The sequence below is a fragment of the Piliocolobus tephrosceles genome, chromosome 11 (genome assembly GCF_002776525.5).
Source record: "Piliocolobus tephrosceles isolate RC106 chromosome 11, ASM277652v3, whole genome shotgun sequence".
Taxonomy (NCBI): domain Eukaryota; kingdom Metazoa; phylum Chordata; class Mammalia; order Primates; family Cercopithecidae; genus Piliocolobus; species Piliocolobus tephrosceles.
Window position 1 is genome coordinate 62,564,492 of NC_045444.1, and position 6,699 is coordinate 62,571,190.

Below are 6,699 nucleotides of genomic sequence, written 5' to 3' on the forward strand. Positions count from 1 at the left end.
AAAGTTTATAATCATCCCAGTCTTCAGAAAAAAATATTATATTGCAGAGTATATTTTTACTGTGTGTGTGTATGTTAGAAACACTGAGATCAGTCTATACTTTGTAGACACAAGGTATGTGGGTGTGGCAGACACACCTTATTGTCTAACTAGTCTCCATCCTTTTCATTTCTCCTACCCACAGACTCCTCATTTTGTTCCAGATAGCATTGTATTTTCCAGTCTCCTTTGCAATTAAGAGTAATCTAGTTTTGACCAATTAGAATTTTGCTGAGGTTTTCCGGAAAATTTTTACTTTTCTCATAAAAGCCCCACTTTTTCTACGTTCTTGTCATTTTCTCTTTGCCTTGTGAAACCATGGAAATGAAAGCTACATATTAAGATGGCAGAGTAAGAAGATGGAAGGAGCCTGGTCCTTGATGGTTTAAAAGCCATGGCACCTACTCTGTGCATGTTACTTCTGAACTTCATGGCAGATAAGAAAATGTTTGTTAAATCACTGTGTTTGGATTTTTGTTAAATGCAGCTGAACCCATGAGCTAATTCACTGGCCTGGAGAGAGACGGAGCAATAAGTTAATACACAGTGGCTGCAATCCAATATAAACAGCTTATGAAAATATGAGATGGGATCAACTATGTGTCAGAGCCAGGAAAAGTAAGAGTTGTGGATTTTCCTAAACAAAAGTGGTATTTTTCTAAGCAAAGCTACAGTAGCACTTTCTCTAGGAGAAATTAAGCCATCAGCTTTTACAATAAAATTTCCTATCCATGTGGGCCCGAGAATCAAGGAGACCTAGAACCAGGGACATTTGAATTATACCAGGAGAAGGAACCCTGAGAGGGTGTTCAATCAAGCTGCTGTCAGTGACCTGAAAATTCACTTAAAGAGATTGTCAAGAGGTCTAGGCAAGTTTAAGCCTCCTTGGCAGGTTATGAGTCCATCTGAGGTTGCATCTAGAGTCAGCTCAAGGGATTCTTGGTCCCTTTTATAGATCAGACTCACAGCACATCTTCCTTCCAGGCTACTCACACCGAAGATGGTGATGAGCCTCTAAAGGTCACCCTATTTTCAATCTAGGGATCTCCATGGCTAGCCAAAGGAGATGTAAATAAGAACTTTCCGTGTCATTTCTTTTCATGACTGCCTGAAAACATTGTCTGGCCCAACTCAAGTCCTTTGACAGTTATTCAAAGGCACTATTTGGGTCAAGGAGCAAAGGACATATTCATGCCCTCATTTTCTCACATTAGAACTGCTCTTAGAGTTTACATTTTCTTTCTTATATATAGATGCACATAGACATTAGACTATAAATTTGAAGGCAAAGTCTATTTGTAATAGTTACTGTGTAATTCCAAGCCCCAGTACAGCATACAGTGCTATGTGTTATTCCCTAACTATTCATCGTGTATTTGAGTCAGGGACACAGAAGTTCTTACAGCTTCCATAGAAAAGGCTGGATAATAGGTCACTAAGCAGGCACATAGGGGAAAGAGGAATATCAGGCTCTCTATCCCTCTAAAAGTTTCCCAAAAGCATGACCACTGAATACCTACCATGAGTAGCCTACCCCCAGACTAAACTAAGAAATCCACCTGGGCCTTGTCCATAACAACAAGCTGTGACATTGAAAAAGTATTTTCACTTCTGAGGCTTCTGGTTCTTCTTGCATTACCCACCCACCACTCTATCCATGTAGCACACATTTATTGTTTTCTAGTTTCAGTTATTCTCAAATTCTTTTAGCTTGCGGGGTATCTGGGAAAATAAAGCATTTCAAAGCAAAGAAAGCCTGATCATGAGCCAGCAGTCTCATGTAGCTACAACCCTGCAGGCCAGACTGTTACTCTAAGAGACCAGTCGTGGAGGTGGCTCAATTACCACCAAGGGGTTCCCTGCTGAGTGATGGGAGCACCTTTACAGGCTTCAGTAGTTACAATATCCCCTCTTAGTGGCTTATACTTTGGTATTAAAAACAGGATTTGTGTCAGAAGTAAAAACTGATCATGGCTCACGTTTGGGCAATACTGTTGCCACACTAATTTATTTTTCTTTTAAAAATACATCTTTACATATTTTTTGACATTCCTTGGTCTCTTCTCCAAATGATGCCCTAGCAAACACTGGCTTTGCGGTCATAACTGGTTTTGAGCTAGTGACTTGCAGTGATTTTTTAAACTTGGGTTGGAGGAGAGGAAGAAGAGATGAATGAGTTTGTTATCGGGCGTCAGGGATATGCTTTTCAAAAGAGTTTGTTATGGGGCGTCAGGGATATACTTTTCAAAAATGCACAGCATCTTGGAAGTTTGGTTTCCCATCACCATTTATATTGCTGAGGAATAGACGTGTCTCTCACTCTGCAGCAGTGTTTCGTGACATTTGGATTTACAGTGTTCAAGTTGAAGTCTCTAGCCCCTTGCAGTCTGTCAAAAACAGCTTCTTTGTCCATTTATTTTTGTCTTCCACACCCAGTCTGAATATCTTTTGTAAATTTATACTTGACAACCCTCGTATTTCAGTAGCTGGCTTTGGTTTCACAGTCTACCTTGCTTGCTCAGTTACATTAGCTGAAACAACAAATTTAATCCATGATGTCAATAGTAAATTATAGCAGAGAGGTAATATATGTCTGACATCATAAAGGTCAAGGCTATGGTGGAAACACTGCAAATTCTGGAGCCATTGTTTGAGCAAGTGGTGGACTTTTGCTAAACACTAATATTATGAAAATCAGATTATAAAAGCTGTATTTGGCTAATCTTATTTTTTTTTAATGGAAAATTTCTAAAAGCAGAAAGCTCTCATACTCTATCCTGCACTGTGGATTTTGTTCCCATGGACATTGGCTATGTAATTATATTTTATATTTGGTAGTGGATAAATAATTAAAATGAGAATTACTTTCCTGAAAAGATTCATTTAGAGGACACATTTTCTATTACCATAGCTGTTAGATGGGGGAGGGGACATTGCCTCCTACCTACCTAAACTACCTTGCCATTAAAGTATCTAAATTACCTCGGTGAATTCTGACCACAGAAGTGGTTGATGAATTGCTTTTGCATAAATGCACTTTCCCTTTGCTGGAATCTAATTTTATGAAACACACTCGTGTGTGTGCCCGCGCTCACACACACACTCACCAAGAGACACACATATACTCAAGGCAACCACTGAACCCTCTCAACAAGAAAAATTGAAGGCTGGAATTTTCTCTATGTAATGAAGTTTTTTAAAATGTTGCCAGTAATATAAGCATCGCTGAGGAAAACCCAAATGGTTTCATCTCCTGTAGGGAAGAGCAGTTCATGAATCATTGTTTCCATGCAAAAGTGTTTCATTCCTTTAACTGGTGCTATCAATTGTACTGGCTGAATTTTTTTTTTTTTTTTTTTTTTTTAAGTATCAAAATTTGATTCTGGTTTAAACTCATTTCTTACAAGTAGGGGAAAAAATCTTTCTGCAGTGTAAGCCGAAAAGCCATTCTGTGGATGAAAGGGTCTGAGAATCCCATCCCTTTTGTCATTATAATGTGTTTAAAAGGTTTGATCCATCATGGGCAACCCCAGCAGCCAAGGAGCATTCTTAAGAAGCTATATCTGTCACTTGGTGCGGATATATTTTTATTTGTTAATTAGAAGCATTTATTATAGTTGCCATGTGTTCTTGCTACATGTGTTAGGCTAGGAAAGAATACAGTATCTGAGCCCCAAGATATGATGTGGTGGAATAATCTGTGTTAGGTATTATCTCAAGGTAGTGTCATTTTTGTTTGTGTCCCTGAGAAGGGAGAAGATGACTTTAGTCCCCCGGTGTCAAGGATAACCAGCCGCTCATGAGATGAGAGTTGGAGCAATTGCTCTAAGGAATCTAAAGACAAACAGGCTGGCAGAAAGGAAGTCACCTCCAGTGCTCTCAGTCAGAGCCTCTCTGATTCGCCTGTCTCCATTATTGCACAGCACATGATGAGTTTGACTTCAAGAGATAAGTTGGCCAAAATGGAGGAATGCCACATGCCTAGGCCGCTTTCTCTGCCTAACTTGCGATCACTTACCATGAGCAAGCTGAAGAAACCTACTTCTCAAACTGGCCTTTGCTCAAGTTCATAAAGCACTTCAAAGAAAGAAAATGACTCCTGCATATGAATGTTGTTGCAATTAATAACTGCCCATTTTTTATTTCTAAGATTTCTTTAATTTGGTAGTTGAGGCCTATGAATATGCCCCAGAGATCATGAACAAGACACAATTCCTGCCTTCAAGAACCTTAAAATTGAAAATCGTGACCAAAAAAAACTCAAAGCCCGCTGATCTGGTTTGGATTTGTGTCCCCACCCAAATCTCATGTCAAATTGTGATCTCCAGTGTTGGAGGAGGGGCCTGGTGGGAGTTGATTAGATCATGAGGTGACTTCCCCCTTGATGTTCTTGGATAGTGAGTAAGTTCTCCCAAAATCTGGTTGTTTAGAAGTGTGTAGCAGCTCCCTTTTCGCCCTCTCCCTCCTGCTCTGGCCTGCTTTCCCTTTGCCGTGATTTTAAGTTTCCTGTGGCCTCCCCAGCCATGTTTCCTGTATAGCCTGTGGAGCTGTGAGTCAATTAAACCTCTTTTCTTTGTAAATTACCCCGTCTCAGGCAGTTCTTTATAGCAATGCAAGAACAGACTAATACACCCTCTACCTAGTCTCTCAGCCTATTACTCCTCTCAATGCCATGCTGCTGCAAGGGAGGATGAGAAAATGGAGAACAGGTGGGTGTCATTCACGATGGGCTTCATCACAGGGTCTACCACAGTGTATATTGCTACACTGACAGCATTACCATCACTTATGTGTACTGATTTATATACCAGTGAAAGATGACTGGGGTGTGGTATGTACCTTGCCTTATATCACCAACATGTAACTTTGATATTTCTTCTTCATAACAAAAGAGAAAAATTATTTACTTTTTCTAATTTTTGTTACAAAATAAAGTAATATCCTACAAAGCAGGTGTTGATCATTTCTGGCAGCAATCAGTATTTTTCTCTACTTTAATTCAAGAGTAAATTTTGTTTCCGAATGAATGAATAAGTGAATTGTAGCTGGTACTGTGATCCACCCACCTGTACTTCTCTTTGACTCTGATAGTGAATAGAAGTTTACAAAAGTTTATCCTCCTAGTTTGGCCTTAAAAACATAGAACCTTGGTTTCTGGGCTATTTGACTACTGCTTTAGCTAAACAATAGCAATAATTAACCATTGCTATGTCCCATATCATAGGTACCATGCCTGGCACATCATTTGCTGTATCTCATTCAGTGTTTGCAATAGCCCTTTGAGTTACATATTGTTATTTTCCCATTTTACAAAGAGAAAAGTAGGATTTAGCAAAACTAGATAACGATCAAATGCTACAAGAACAAAAAATAGTTTGATTGCTAGCCTATGGATTGATTTCCTTTGGGTCAGGTGTCCACTCCTGCTCCAAAAATCCATTCAAGGATGCAAATCTGACCGCTTCCAAATGCAATGTCTCTTATCTCTACCCAGTCCTGCCTCATCAATGGTTCACATTACCAAGTCCCTGTTAATTCTCTCAGTCCTAGAGTGACAACTGCACTTCCTTCAGCTATTAGAAAGCAGTGGTTTCCTGGGCTTGCTTCATCACCTCAAGCAAGCCTGTTAGCTACTTCTCTCAGCAGGAGAACTGGGAGCATGACGAATGATGACCATCTACTCAGGGACTAAACAAACTCTTCATTATTCCATTAGTGATTTGCCATTTCCTGCTAAGCCTAACAATTTATTAGCACTATTTAGGCTAATGTATGGCTGTATTATTTTACATATTTACTTCATATTCTTCACGTGATGACATATTAAGTGTTCAGATCCTCTATTTGGATGAGTTTGAGAAGAGAACTCTCCCAGCACTGGTAAGACCACCATTAATTCCTCTTTGTGGAGCAACTTTTCTCCAAGGATTTTAAAAGAAATGACCGCATGGCCATTGTGAATCAAATAGGTTTGAAATGTAATGCATTAGGAGGAAACATCTATGTGTGCTTCTAAGTCACTGAAGGTAATTCTTATATGTTGTATTGAAAGCAGCACTAGACAAGATCGCAGGACCCCAATTTCCAGCCCTCTACTCTGTAGGGATTTTATGAAAATCAGCAAAGGCATGTAGGTGACGATTCTGAAAAAGTGACTCTTACCCAGACTCCTTTAAAAGAAACACCTTTATTGCAAGATCACATGTGGACTGGAATTGGAAGAAGAAAGCAAAGTCCCAGAGGATAGAGGACAATCTAGTTCTCCTCCAGCCACCTCTCTCTCTCCCTTTCAGGTGACATGTTCTTGCTCCCATTGTGTCTGTTCTCTGTGACCTTACTGTTCTCTTGCTGTGGCCACTGCTCTCTCCACACTGACCAGCTTCTTCCTTCCATCTCTTCCAGGATTTAGAACATGGTGACCAAGAAGCCAAATACAGCTTGAAGTGCTTTATTTGGCCAGCTTAATATCTAGATCAAATTTTGAATTTGAATGTTCTTGGCAAGGCGTGTATTAATTTTTGCCACATAGTTGCAAATTTGTACATTTACTTTTTTCAGATGAAGGCATTTGAGTTTAAAACCACTTTATATATTTTCTCTACTTCCTTTTTTTTATTCATAGTTTTTGCTACTTCTTAACTTTCTATGACTTCACATGCT